Consider the following 15,402-nt stretch of genomic DNA (forward strand, 5'->3'; position numbering starts at 1 on the left):
GAAGCATCCCCGGAGGAAGGTCATGAGACATGAGCTCATTCTAGTCACATTCACCCCTGCCATGGCAAGTACATCTAGTTCTCTCTCCTATTGCCTAGAACGGACAGGCTAAGTCTCTGTCTCCTCCTCATCTTGTTTTTGCACACTTTCACATGTGGTGTTTTCTTGTTTGTTTGTTATATGACCCGCATATATCATCATTTATTCATGTTTTCACTTTTTCACCATTCCTTTGCGCACTTTTTCTTTCTTTGTTTAAACGTATACTCACACCGTCTTCACATAGCCCACCTCCCATCACCTTTATTTCTCCTTTTTCCCTATTTTCTTTTCTCCCGTCCCCCTTCTTCTGCGTATCATGGCTGACACACCGACACACAGTTGCACACCTACTCATTCCAGGTCATTTCTTCCTTCGTTCCCCTCTTTCTTAGGCTCCTTGGACTCCCAGGCGTGGTTCCTTTTCCCCCCTTTTCCTTTCTTTCTTTGTCCGGGTTTTAGAAAGCATGTTATATGGATATTTGGACAATTGGGGGTGCAAGTGTGTATATGTATATGTGTACATGTGCACAACCTTTGGCATACATAATGGGAATATGATATCATTATCCCCATATCATGTATGCACTCCATGTTTCCAACATTAAATAATCCTCGCTTTCAATTATTTAATCAATTAATTTTTTGCCATTGTTGGGATCTTGCTGCAGGTGTGACCCGCCATATCTTCGGTGTACCCTTACTCGTACCTACCCCCCCGGAGTTTCCTCTTCTGGGGGGCAAGGCAATAGTGTGACCTCCCGTGAGTCACGCCAGTGGGTGTGTGACACTGCCTCTTCTTCCATCTGGCATCTTGGCAATACATACGGACCAGGTACCACTCAAGATGCGTAAAGGAAATTGAGACATTGCCGTATGGGAGAACCTTTCTTCTGAAGCACTACAATCCATCTTACCTACCTGGAAGTACATTATGGGGTAAACCATTTTTAAATTAATATTGGGTATCCCTTATATGTATAACACCAGATTTATTTATTCAGTGTAATCTTGTTTTTTTTTTAACAGACCACCATCTCTGAAGAAGACCCCCTTTGGGGTCGAAACGCGTTAGCTTTAAGCTCTCACTGTTATCTACTCATACAGTGTAACATAGTTGTGTCTGTTATTTTACTTCCATGTGACATTATATGTACTTTATATACATGATTTTGTCTGTTATCCAAGTGCTTAGGTGAAGCTCATGTTTGTTTTTACCAATTATTATTATTAAAATACCTTTTATACTACTTCTATTGGCTTCTATTACTGTCTCTTGCTGCCTAAAAACCCCGTTTGTGGGGGAACTAGTTCTATTTGTATATACTTGGGGTGAGCAGCACCCTCCTAGCTTTTTATAGCACTGTGTTCTTATTTGATTGTTAGTCTCTGTCTCCTGGACCCGAGGTTAAGGTGGACCGCCCCCCTCTCTGTTGTTGTTACTTGGTTTTCTTACCCTCCTCTCCACCTCCATATGATCCCAGTGAAGCTCCATTCCCAACATGCTCAGGACTGGTGCCCCCCGAGAGTCCCCGCTCTTCCATTGTCATGTTCCGGGAGGCAGGTAGATTGAGGCAGCATGCACACAGGGCTAGAACAATCAGTACCAGGGGACACCTGGATCAAGTAAGCTGTACCCGGGGTGGAAGGGTCATCCCCTCATGAATTGAACTACCGGGCAGGGGAGCAGCTCCTAGGATTTCCATTTGGGGCAATCTTGTATCCTTGTGAGATCCCTGATACGCAGGGTCCACCTAACCCTCCTCTTCCCCCTGACGCCACCACCCGCGGCGTATCGATACCCCAGGAAGCCGTACGTTACTTTGTGTTCGGCCTGCGGGTTGAGGGACTACAGAAACACATCATGACTTGTTGCAAGGATAGCTCCCCTGGTTTAAGCGCTGCCCTGCCTAGGGTACTAGACATCGACCAGACTAAGAGACGGGATGCCGAACCGCAGATTGTGCACCCATGCAGTTGATAGGGAGGGTTGGGAGGTCCCCCCCAGGATAGGTCGCTGCGCTACAGGGGGCAGCAGGCCCTTGAATGGAGTACAGGGACTTTTTACCCCCCCCCCCCCAGATGGAAGTACACAATGCAGGGGAGATGCACTGGAACAGCAAGGGGGTGACGCCCACTTTGAGTGGGGACAATGTGTTTACTGTTTGAGTGGGTGGGTTCAACTGTCCATTGGGTGGGGACTTTTACTGGTGTGGTGAGGGCGTGCTCACACCCTGATGAAGGTACACCTGAAATGGGACCCTACCCAAGGGGCACAACTTGGTGCGCACACTCCCCACTGGGCAGGGGGACCCTCACAGGAGATGGCAGGACTCCACACAGTCCCTGAGGTACCTGTGTGCTCACCTAACTAGAAGGTGCAGATGGACAACACCTCAAATAGAACTGCTCTTGATTGTGGAGATTAACAGGGACAAAATTTAAGAAAGGCAATGGGAGAGCAAGGTTAGAGCTGGTATGGTTATACTTGGTGGTTGGGGTGAATGATTATGGCTCTGGGCACCATCAATCTAAAACCATGTGTGTTGACCCTTTGTTTCTTCTTGTTTTTTACTTGTTTTTCCTCTTTTGCTTCTTTTTATTATATTCTGAAATATATTGTTAAGATTTATAATGCTTCATTAGCTACTTTAAGTTTCTGATCGGGTGGGTGGCAGGGCTGGCACCCCCTTCCTCTAGCCACAGTCCAACCCCTCCCCCAAATAGACTACACTCACCTCCAGTTTTTCGGAGGTGCTGCGTTAATTCAAGTATCTACTTGTCCATTTAGGAAATCACGTCTAGCAGTTGCGATCTGTATTGTAATTCCCATTCTTTTACATAAGAGAGAGATACACTCTCCCCTTAATTCAAATCCACTTTCTTTTTCCACCCTCCTTCTCTCTTCTGAGTATTCCTTCCTTCCCCTCTCCCTCTCCTTTCCTTTTTCATCCTCTCCCCCTCTTCTACCCCTCCTGCAGCCGGGGCGATGGACTCTATAAAAATAGTTTTGCTCAATGCCAAGGGCCTAAATTCCCCGGAACAAAGGCGTATGTTATTAAATGATCTCCAGAAATCTCACGCGGATATTGCCTTCATCCAGGAAACCCACTTTAAGCATGACAAATACCCACTCCTTAAAAACAGATTCTTGAACTTCCGGTTCCGGCTCCGCATGGAGTGACTGCTCTCCTCATCAGCTCCCACAGCACGACCCTAAAATCTGCTTTTAAATTCTGCTAAACGGCCGGGCACCCACTGGATCACCTTCGGGTATCGCTCCCCATAGCCATGGACAGATTTGTAGAGAAAACGCTCGCGAACGAATACGGCGCCGCCCGCGACCGCGGCGTGGCCGCAAATCGAGGCCCCGGCTTCGGCCTACTCGACTCCCTTCTCCTCGCAGCGCGCAGCAGACATGGAGGTGAGCTGTGACCCTGCCTCCCCTCTCTCTGCACAACCCCCACCGGTATCTCAAGCCGCTCCATCCCAGGGCACTCTCCCCACACAGCCTGCTGGGGACTCCACTACAGAGCGCATTGCTCAGGCCGTGGCTGCTCTATTATCCCCCATGATAACTGCATCTGTAGAAAAGGCTGTAAATGCAGGCATGCAACAGCTCAAGGCCCAAATAGGCGAGCATCACACCAGACTAAATGACCTGGAACACCGTTTGTCAGCTATGGAAGAGGAACTATACTAGGCCCAAGCCACAGAGCGCTCCCAGGACAGGACAAATCAATACATCCTACAGAAACTCGATGACTTGGAAAATAGGGCCAGACGGAGCAACTTGCGATTCGTAGGCATTCCTGAGTCGCTACAGACCTCCGAGCTATCTGACTTTTGTGCAGTGCGAATCCCAGAAGCCCTGGGCCTCCCAGGCCCCTGCACGGTAGAGAGGGCCCACCGTATGGGTCCCACCGCACCTGAACGCAAATCCCCTAGACCCATAATCGCAAAGTACCTCAACTACTCTGACAAGGCCCTGATCCTGCAGAAGTTCAGACAAACTCGCTCTCTCCAATTGGACAAAATCAAGGTCCTAATCTTCGCTGATTACTCTATCGAGGTCTCCAAGAAAAGGAAAGCATTCCAGCAGGTGTGCTCGGAACTTTTCAAAATGCAACTCAAATTCTCCCTGGCCTTTCCGGCTGTCCTTCGCCTTAAGGCTCCAAATGGCGACCAACTGACCTTCCAAGATCCCTCTGAAGCGGAGGCATTCCTACGCTCTCTTCACTCAGGTTCGCACCCCCACACCCCATCCAAGTCCTCATCGCTCAATCGCTCCTTGGACCAAAGGAGCCCCCGGAAGGACTCGTCCAAACGTTTCAGGCCTTCTGCCCCAGACCACCATCATCGTGGTACCCCTCGGTGATGACATGTCGGTTCCCCTGAATCCTCCTCTCTTCACCTCACCGGTGACCCTTTCGCCAGGACCACCAGCCTGACTCGGCTTTGTAAGTTACTTTATTATTTACTGTTTCCGATCAGGCACGGTCACTGTTCTCCCTGTTGTTCCTAGTTTTTCATCAGCCTTAAGCTCTGCTCCCATTTAGCAGACGCACTATCGTCGTTCTTGGCCACCTCTGTCTCGATTGGCATCCTGGCTTCGGTTAGAAGTGGTCCCGCCGCTTTTGCGGCCACCTTATACTTATACTTTTGTATTTTGTACTTTTGTATTTTATACTTTATATTTTATACTTCATAGTTTATATTTTTTATATGTTATACCTGTGGATCAATCCACTCTCTTGGGTCCTTATACTGAAATGTTTACGTTGCACGTATGTAGGAAGCTCTTTGCTCACGTGTCTTTTGACTGTATTGTACTCCCCCTGGACTCACTGTGCATGACTAATGCCACACCATGGCGCGTGTCCTCTTTGGCTCTTAATTTACAGCCACACCCTTGTTCATGCTCACCGCCCGGACGCTCTTGTCCTATACCTTGGGTCGTGCACTGGGGGCTAGCCTACACAGTGACTCCATGCGGAAAAAAGCGAAGTTCGCTCAAGTGTTTATGTTTTTGTATGTGTTTAAGTTTGCTCCCCACCTCCCCTGCCCTCTCCCCCTACCTTCTGTCGGAGACAACGTCTCCTTCCTGATCATCATACTCAACGTGTCCCACAGCCCCACCAGGTCCCTCTTACTTAGTCAAAAGTTTCTCCTGCCCTGCCCACTGGTTGGCGACAAATCTGTAAAATCGGCCCAATTCCTTTTCTCGACCCCCCTGACATGAGAATAATATCATGGAACGTGAAAGGCCTCAGGTCTCCTAATAAGAGAATGAAAGTCCTCCGGCACCTAAAAAGATTGAAAACGGATATTGCCCTATTGCAGGAAACCCATTTATCCGCTCCAGATTTTCATCGCATGAAGAAACTCTGGGTCGGCAAAGTCCTAGGCTCTGATGCCATTAGCCGTAAAGCGGGTGTACTCCTGCTGATCCACAAAAACCTCCCCTGCGAGGTACTGTCCTCGCACTCAGACTCTCAGGGAAGGCTCCTTTCATTGCATGCCCGCCTGGGAACCAAAGAACTAGTGATCACTAACGTTTAAGCTCCCAATAACCCTAGCAAGTCTTTATATAGTGACCTGACCTCCTGGCTCCTCCGCACCACCCAGACCCCCCCATTTAGTTGGCGGTGACTTTAATGACATCCTGCACTATACGGACGACAGATCCCCTCCCCCACACCACAGGTTGAAAAGTGCTCCCTCTACTCCCTCCCACTTTGCCTCCACCATGGAATCCCTTCATCTTCATGATCTGTGGCGCCTAACCCACCCAGCGGACAGGGAATATACCTTTTACTCACACCCCCATAATATGTTCTCGAGAATCGACTATTTTTTTGGCTCTGACGATCTTATCCCCAATTTGTCTGAAGCAGAAGTACTTGACATAGCTATTTCTGACCATGCCCCGATCTCATTTAGACTTGACAACCTAGATCTCCCTCCTCACTAGGGATGAGCTTCGTGTTCGAGTCGAACGCATGTTCGACTCGAACATCGGTCGTTCGTGCGTTCGCCGAATTCCGAACGTTTGGGCCGTTCGCGGCAAAATTCGTGTGGCCCACAATGCACTGCGATGGCGCAATGCATTGCTGTCTCACGATTGGCCAAGCATGCACTGTGACCCCGCATGCTTGGCCAATCGCAGCGCCAGTAGCGGGAAGAGCAATGGTTGGCCACAGGCATCCTGCCTGTGGCCAATCATAGCTCAGACTGTGTAGTGCACGCCCCACACTATATAAAGCTGCCTTTCAGGCGGCCTCGTGTAGTGTTTGTTAGCATCTGAAGCAGTGGGTGTTCTGTGTACCTTCAACACAGTTACACACCAATCGTTTTTGGCTGATTTACTATTTTGCTCTTGTGTAGTGGTTACTGTCTGTGCCCTGACCGCAGTATACACCACTATATTCACCTCACCTATATAGCTAGTGATCTAGCTTTAATAATAGAGCTTGCAGTCAGTAGTGTTAGTGCGTGCTGTCTGCGTGCTCTGTACCCAGTACATACCACTATATACACCTACATAGCTGTTCTCTATTTGAGCCCGATTGTCATTTGCTGGAGTTATTGGAAGTTGTGTGTGCCTCCAGCACAGCACAGTATACATCTGTATATACCCCTTTAACTCTGCTGTTTTCTTGTTATTGTCTGCGTGCCCTGACCGCAGTATACACCGTGATATTCACCTCACCTATATAGCTAGTGGTCCATCTTTAACAATAGAGCTTGCAGTCAGCAGTGTCACTCAGGAGATAGTGCGTGCTGTGTGCCTGCTCTGTACCCAGTACATACCGCTATTATCCACCTACATAGCTGTTCTCTATTTGGGCCCGATTGACATCTGCTGGAGTTATTGGAAGTTGTGTGTGCTTCCAGCACAGCACAGTATACATCTGTATATACCCCTTTAACTCTGCTGTTCTATAAAAAAGGCATCTGCAGGAGTTAGTGGGTGTTGTGTGCCTCCAGCACAATATAAACTACCCAACTACTGTTTTACCCAACTCCCTTCAGGCCATTACCATGTCTGGAAGGCCAGCAAGGAGAGGCAGACAGGCGCGAGCCGATAAAAGAGGGCAAGCAGGCTCTGTGTCTAGAGACAACAGTGCTGGTCGGGGACGCGGTGCATTGTCATCAGCACGTGGCCATGGGACATGCTTGTCCTTCTTTTCTGCAGCTGGACATGTTGAACCGCAACATGCCAACGACTTGGTAGAGTGGATGACCAAGCCCTCTTCATCCTCCTCATCCTCTCTCACCCAGTCTCAGGGTAGTAGAAAAGCAGCTGCCAACACATCGTCGTCCCTCCTCTCAATGTCATCATCAGTGACTCCTTCCCTAGACCCACCACGTCCTCCTGAGGAGTCTCCTGAACTCTTTGAGCACAGTGTTGGGTACATGCTCCAGGAGGATGCCCAGTGTTTGGTGGGCTCTGATGATGACACTCAGCTAGAGGAAGGCAGTAGCGTGAGCACAGAGAGAGGGGATGCTCAAGAAGGACAGCAATCTGGCAGTCATGCTCCACAAGCTGCAGCATACTGCCAGGTTTGCTACAGCGATGAAGAGGGAGGGGATGATGAGGGCACTGACTCCACGTGGGTGCCTGGAAGGAGGGAGGAGGAGGAGGAGGAGGAGGAGGCACATGTCCAACGAGGCAGGATGCCCTCCGGGGGCCAGCTTAGGGGCAGCACACCGACTGAATCACACCGCAGAGCTCCGCCTGCGCAGAGCGCTTCCTCTGCGCAGAGCGCTTCCTCTGCGCGTTATTCTAAAAGTTCTTTGGTGTGGGCCTTTTTTGAGACGAGTGCATCAGATCGCACCGCTGCTATTTGCAACATATGTCTCAAGCGTATCTCACGTGGCCAAAACATCAGCCGCTTGGGCACCACATGCTTGACCAGACATATGTTGACCTGCCATGCAGCTCGTTGGCAAGCATACCTCAAAGACCCACACCAAAGAACAAAGCGGACCTCTCCTTGCTCCTCATCAGCTGGCATCTCCAACCCCACTAGACCTTCAGTCCTCTCTGAAACCTGCTCTGAGAGGAATGAAGGTGTAGAATTAGGTGTGTCACAGCCAAGTGCTTCCGGGAACTCTGCTAGTGGTACATCCACGTCCGATTATAGCAGACAAATGTCCCTGCCCCAGCTGCTGGACCGGCGGAAGAAATTTACTCCCAGCCATCCACATGCCCAGCGGTTGAATGCTAGCTTGGCTAAATTGCTAGCACTTCAACTGCTGCCTTTTCAGTTGGTAGACTCGGCCCCCTTCCGTGAGTTTGTACAATGTGCGGTTCCTCAGTGGCAGGTCCCCAAACGCCACTTTTTCTCACGGAAGGCAATTCCGGCTCTCTACCGGCATGTGGAAGGCAATGTCCTTGCCTCGCTGGACAGGGCGGTCAGCGGTAAGGTGCATATTACCGCTGACTCATGGTCCAGCAGGCATGGACAGGGACGTTACCTGTCTTTCACGGCCCATTGGGTCACTCTTCTGGCTGCTGGGAAGGATGCAGGACAAGGTGCAGTAGTATTGGAGGTTGTTCCGCCACCACGCCTCCAAAATGCTACTATTGGTTGTGACACACCTCTCTCCTCCACCCCCTCCTCTTCTTCTTCCTCCATGGCCTCTTCCAGTGCTCTGTCCTCAGAACCAGCGGTGCTCCGTAGGCGTTGCAGGGGCTACGCAAGTACGCAGGCAAAACGATGCCATGCCGTGCTTGCGCTGGTTTGTTTGGGGGACAGGAGCCACACTGGGGCGGATGTTTTGTCAGCTCTGCAGGGGCAGGCCGAGAGGTGGTTGACGCCACGCCAGCTTAAGCCAGGAATGGTGGTTTGCGACAATGGCACCAACCTCCTCTCCGCCCTCCGACAGGGCCAACTGACCCATGTGCCCTGTGTAGCTCACGTCCTTAACCTGGTGGTGCAGCGGTTCTTGGGCAGGTACCCCGGCTTACAGGATGTCCTGAAACAGGCCAGGAGAGTCTGTGTGCATTTCCGCCGATCATTTAATGCCTGTGCTCGGCTGGCTGAGCTCCAAAAGGAGTTGAACCTGCCCAAGAACCGCCTTATATGTGACATGCCCACCAGATGGAACTCAACATTGGCCATGCTGCAGCGGCTGCACACGCAGCAGAGGGCCATCAATGAGTACCTGTGCGACTACGGCACCAGGACAGGGTCAGGAGAGCTTGGTTTTTTCTCACCACGCCAGTGGGGCATGATCAGGGATGCATGCACTGTCCTGTCACCGTTTGAGGAGGCCACAAGGATGGTGAGCAGTGACAGTGCATGCATCAGTGACACTATACCTCTTGTCCACCTCTTGGAGCATACGCTGCGTGGAATAATGGACAGGGCACTTGAGGCAGAACAGAGGCAGGAAGAGGAGGACTTCCTTGCCTCTCAAGGCCCCCTTTATCCAGACAGTGTTCCTGCTGTGCCACCCATCACACAGGAAGAGGGTGAGGAGGAGGAAGAGGAGGAGGAGGATGATTGTGTCAGCATGGAGGTGGAGGCTGGCACTCAGCATCAGCAGCAGCAGTCTTATAGGGATGATTTACAGTCCCAAGAAACACGTGGACTTGTACGTGGCTGGGAGGAGGTAGCTGCGGATCATGTTGTCCTTAGTGACCCAGAGGACTCCGGACCGAATGCCTCAGCTAACCTACGCTGCATGGCCTCCCTGATCCTGCAAAGCCTGCGGAAGGATCCTCGTATTCTTCGGATCAAGGAGAGGGACCATTACTGGCTGGCCACTCTCCTTGATCCACGGTACAAGGGTAAGGTTGCCGACCTTATCTTGCCATCGCAGAGGGAGCAGAGGATGAGACATCTCCGGGAGGCCTTGCAGAAAGCTCTGTGCAACGCGTTCCCAGAGACTGGGAGGTCACAAACTCCTGGTCCTGGACAACGTGTTGCTGAGGCATCAGTCAGAAGGAGCGGTGGAGAAGGTGGCCGTCTGACTGATGCTTTCAGACAATTTTTTAGTCCGCAGCCCCAAGGTATGATTGGTTCCAGCACCCATCGCCAGCGTCTAATTTATATGGTGCAGGAATACCTAGGGGCAAGGTCAGACTTGGACACCTTTCCCACTGAAAATCCTCTGGCTTACTGGGTCTTGAGGATGGATCACTGGCCAGAGCTTGCACAGTATGCAATTGAGCTACTGGCCTGTCCTGCATCCAGCGTTATTTCGGAACGCACCTTCAGTGCTGCTGGTGGCTTCGTTACCGATCACAGGGTGCGCCTGTCCACCGAATCAGTTGATCGACTGACCTTCATCAAGATGAATCAGTCTTGGATCACCCACAGCTACCAAGCACCTGAAGCTGATGTAACCGAATAATTTTTTTTGAAATACCACATCCCTTCAAGACTGCCTATGCTGATGCTGAGTGACTGTCCTGTTATGTTGATTGTCTATCCTCTTCCTCCTCCGCTGATATGTTGGAAGAACATTTTTGGTTCTGGGTGATGCCAGCAGCCCAATTTTTCTGCCCCTGTTTAACAGGGGCGTTTAAGTAAAATTTTTGATGCAATGCTTTGCAGCAGGGCTAATTCCTGCAAAAAAACTAGAGTGTATGGCAGAGGTTGCAGTGTGATGGCACCAGTGCCTAAGGCCCAATTTTTCTGCCCCTGTTTAACAGGGGCGTTTAAGTAAAATTTTTGATGCAATGCTTTGCAGCAGGGCTAATTCCTGCAAAAAAACTAGAGTGTATAGCAGAGGTTGCAGTGTGATGGCACCAGTGCCTAAGGCCCAATTTTTCTGCCCCTGTTTAACAGGGGCGTTTAAGTAAAATTTTTGATGCAATGCTTTGCAGCAGGGCTAATTCCTGCAAAAAAACTAGAGTGTATGGCAGAGGTTGCAGTGTGATGGCACCAGTGCCTAAGGCCCAATTTTTCTGCCCCTGTTTAACAGGGGCGTTTAAGTAAAATTTTTGATGCAATGCTTTGCAGCAGGGCTAATTCCTGCAAAAAAACTAGAGTGTATGGCAGAGGTTGCAGTGTGATGGCACCAGTGCCTAAGGCCCAATTTTTCTGCCCCTGTTTAACAGGGGCGTTTAAGTAAAATTTTTGATGCAATGCTTTGCAGCAGGGCTAATTCCTGCAAAAAAAACTAGAGTGTATGGCAGAGGTTGCAGTGTGATGGCACCAGTGCCTAAGGCCCAATTTTTCTGCCCCTGTTTAACAGGGGCGTTTAAGTAAAATTTTTGATGCAATGCTTTGCAGCAGGGCTAATTCCTGCAAAAAAACTAGAGTGTATGGCAGAGGTTGCAGTGTGATGGCACCAGTGCCTAAGGCCCAATTTTTCTGCCCCTGTTTAACAGGGGCGTTTAAGTAAAATGTTTGATGCAATGCTTTGCAGCAGGGCTAATTCCTGCAAAAAAACTAGAGTGTATGGCAGAGGTTGCAGTGTGATGGCACCAGTGCCTAAGGCCCAATTTTTCTGCCCCTGTTTAACAGGGGCGTTTAAGTAAAATTTTTGATGCAATGCTTTGCAGCAGGGCTAATTCCTGCAAAAAAACTAGAGTGTATGGCAGAGGTTGCAGTGTGATGGCACCAGTGCCTAAGGCCCAATTTTTCTGCCCCTGTTTAACAGGGGCGTTTAAGTAAAATTTTTGATGCAATGCTTTGCAGCAGGGCTAATTCCTGCAAAAAAACTAGAGTGTATGGCAGAGGTTGCAGTGTGATGGCACCAGTGCCTAAGGCCCAATTTTTCTGCCCCTGTTTAACAGGGCCGTTTAAGTAAAATTTTTGATGCAATGCTTTGCAGCAGGGCTAATTCCTGCAAAAAAACTAGAGTGTATGGCAGAGGTTGCAGTGTGATGGCACCAGTGCCTAAGGCCCAATTTTTCTGCCCCTGTTTAACAGGGAAATGTAATTACAATTCTTGATATAATATTTCACAGGAGGGCCCCTTCCTGTGCCCACCCAGAGTAACTGTGAGGACTTATAGTGTTGTGGCACCAGCACCACAACCACCAAAGGTCAATTTTTCTACCACTGTTCAACAATGGCATGTAATTACAATTCTTGATATAATCGTTCACAGCAGGGCGCTCCAGCGGCCACCAAGAGTCACTTTGAGGGCTTACAATGTTGTTGCAAAACCAACACCTTGTTCCGCCATTTCTGCAGAGCATATAGGGCAGGCCCCTACTTTCAAACATCCAATTTACAAACATCTCCTACTTGCAAACGGAAGGAGACAACAGCAAGTGAGATGAAAAAAGATGGACGACAAAACAAATTATACAGGGGTGATAACCCTTCCCTATGTTTTCCAAAAAGCTTAAAGATATTTTTTTTGACTGGAGCTACACTTTAAAAATGTACCGGTTGAAAATGACAAACAGATTCAACTTAACACAACAAACCTACACAGTCCCTGTCTTGTTTGCACCGCCTGTATACTGCTGTTCTGAGTATATAGGGCCTGGGGGCCACACGCATTTCCTTTTTTTTAATATGGGTACAGGGTTCCCCTTAATGTGCGTACAAGACCCAAATAGGCTGGTAATGGGCAGGGAGGGCTACCCATGCCATTTTTCTGAATGATTTTCAACCATATTGCAGGAACCAGATATAACATTAAAACCGCAAGCAGTTTTAAATGGTGTTATTTCCGTTTAATGTCATTTTGTGCAGGGACTGTTCTAAACACGGGAAACACGTGGCACTTCACAGGCATACTATAGACACCCCCCAGGCACCATATTTAAAGGAATATTTCACTTTTTTTTTTCACTTTAATCGTCATTAAAATCAGTGCTCCCGCCAAAACGGTAGTTTTTAAAACTTTTTTTTGCAGTGACCCATGTCCCCTGAGGCAGGAGGCAGATCGCCAAACCCTTTTTAGCATACTATCTTGCATATTAGCCGTTAAAATTAGCACTTTCCAATTCGAACGTTCGAGTCCCATAGACTTCAATGGGGTTCTAACGTTCGTACCGAACGCGGGGGTCGTTCGCAAGTTCTGGTGCGAACCGAACCGGGGGGTGTTCGGCTCATCCCTACTCCTCACCCAAGACTATGGCGATTCCCCTCGTATCTCCACAACAACCCTGACTTTCAACTCTTTATGGCGGACTCCTGGCGTGAATACTCGGAGGCAAACTCCCCCCATTCGGACTCCCCGAATCTCTTCTGGGATGCCGGTAAGGCGTTCCTCAGGGGCCGGATCATCTCTTATGCATCCTCCTTTAAGAGAAACGCCCTGTCCCATTACAAACGGGCCAGTGCGCGATTACATCTAGCCCAAAGATCCCTCTCCACTAACGATTCCCTCGACAATAGAGCCGAATGGCAGGCAGCCAAGAAAGGCTTTGACACTTGGGCGGATACACTCGAACAAACTAAAAGATCCCAACTCGACGCAACGCTCCACAAGTTTGGAAACAAGGCAGGCAAGCTCCTAGCGAGGCTGTGCAAGGGCCCATTTCACCCGACGCACATCACTTCCCGTAAAGACGTGGAGGGTGTTATGCACTCCACCCCACAAGCAATTAACAAGGTGATGTTAAACTACTATACGGCCCTCTACGCCCCAGACCCCATAGATAATACTGCTGCTCGTTCCTTCTTAGATAGTGTGCTCCTCTCTAAAGTTACCCCTGAACAACTAGAAGCTCTCAATGCCCCCATCTCCCTCGATGAAATCTCCTCCACGATCCGCAAACTAACCCCGTCCAAAGCACCAGGCCCCGACGGGTTCACCAGTGAATTCTACAAAACCCTCTCCTCCATCACGGAACCCACTCTCCTTAAGGCGTACAATGGCATCTGGTCAGGTGGCCCATATCTTCCCTCTGGAAACCAGGCCGTTATAAAACTCCTTTCCAAGAAGGGGAAGGACCCCCTTGACCCAGGCTCATATAGGCCGATTTCCCTCCTCAATCTGGATGTCAAAATCCTGTCCAAAATCATAGCTACAAGACTAGCTGCCATTATACCCTCCCTAATTCATCCTGCCCAATCTGGCTTTGTGAAAGGCAGAACTTCCACCCCTAATATTCGTAAGGTTATGCTCGCTCTGGAACATGCTAAAAACAACCCGGATGGGGATTTTGCCATTATAACGTTAGACGCGGAGAAAGCCTTTGACAATGTCAGTTTTGAATGTCTCTCTATGACTCTATCTGAAATGGGCTTCTCGAGGCACTTCTGTCACCTCATCAAAGCCATGTACTCTTCCCCAGCAGCTAAATTAGTTGCAGCTGGAATTCTCTCAGATGAATTCCGCCTGCATAAAGGCACTCGCCAGGGCTGCCCACTCTCCCCGCTCCTCTTTAATATCGCCCTAGAACCCCTATCCAGATATTTGACCCAAAAAGCCCCTCTTCACGGTATCCGCATTGGCCAACATGACCTACGCACCTCCCTTTTTGCTGATGACGTGCTCATCTTCTCGTCGGACCCCGCTTCCGACATGCACACCATTAAAGAGGTCTTTGACGTCTTCAGATCCTGCTCAGGGCTTCGTATAAATTATGGTAAAAGCGAAATTCTCCCGATAGGGTCTTCTCGCAAACCCCCCTGGACGCAACACTCTATCTTTTCGACCGCCAGCTCCTACATCACCTACCTAGGTATTAAAATTGGAAAGTTGCCTTCCTCCCTTTATCACCTCAACTATCCCCCCCGATCACGAAAATCTCTCAGGAAATGGTGAACTGGATGGATCTGCCTCTCTCGCTTCTGGGAAGATGCCACCTGCTAAAAATGGTTAGCTTTGCCAGGCTACTGTACCCGCTTCAAACCATCCCTTTGCTCCTTCTTCACAAGGACATCAAGATTCTGGAATCGGCTTTTTCTTCCTTTATATGGCAGGGCAAACGCCCACGTATAGCCTTAAAAAAGTTGCATCTTCCCTGACACGAGGGGGGTATCAGCCTGCCTAATGTAAGACTGTATAATCTGTCATGTTTATTGCGAACTGCCCTGGACTGGATCTCTCAATCCTCCAGATACTCCAACTACTCCATGGAAGCCGCCCATGGTCTCCCCACTCTCGTTGACAGCTCTCCTCCACTGCAGGTGGAAGTCGGTACCATCACTGCTTCAACATAATCTCCTACTCAGGGACACTGCCATAGCCTGGAGGGAAACCAGGAAGTGCCTCAAACTCCCCCCTTTTGTTTCCAGACACCTCCCGATACAGGAAAACCCCTCTTTCTCCCCTGGCCTACTCCACAAGCCATTCCACATCTGGAAAGAGAAGGGCATCACCAGTTTTGCTGCACTCTGTGATCTGGACTCTGGCCACCCTCTGCCCTTTTCACTCCTAGCGGAAAGGTTCTCCCTTCCGCCAGCTCACGCCTTCCACTACAGGCAATGTGTC

Source organism: Lithobates pipiens, unplaced genomic scaffold (assembly GCF_037356315.1).
Source record: "Lithobates pipiens isolate NorthernLeopardFrog02 unplaced genomic scaffold, aLitPip1_a1.2 Scaffold_22, whole genome shotgun sequence".
Classification (NCBI taxonomy): domain Eukaryota; kingdom Metazoa; phylum Chordata; class Amphibia; order Anura; family Ranidae; genus Lithobates; species Lithobates pipiens.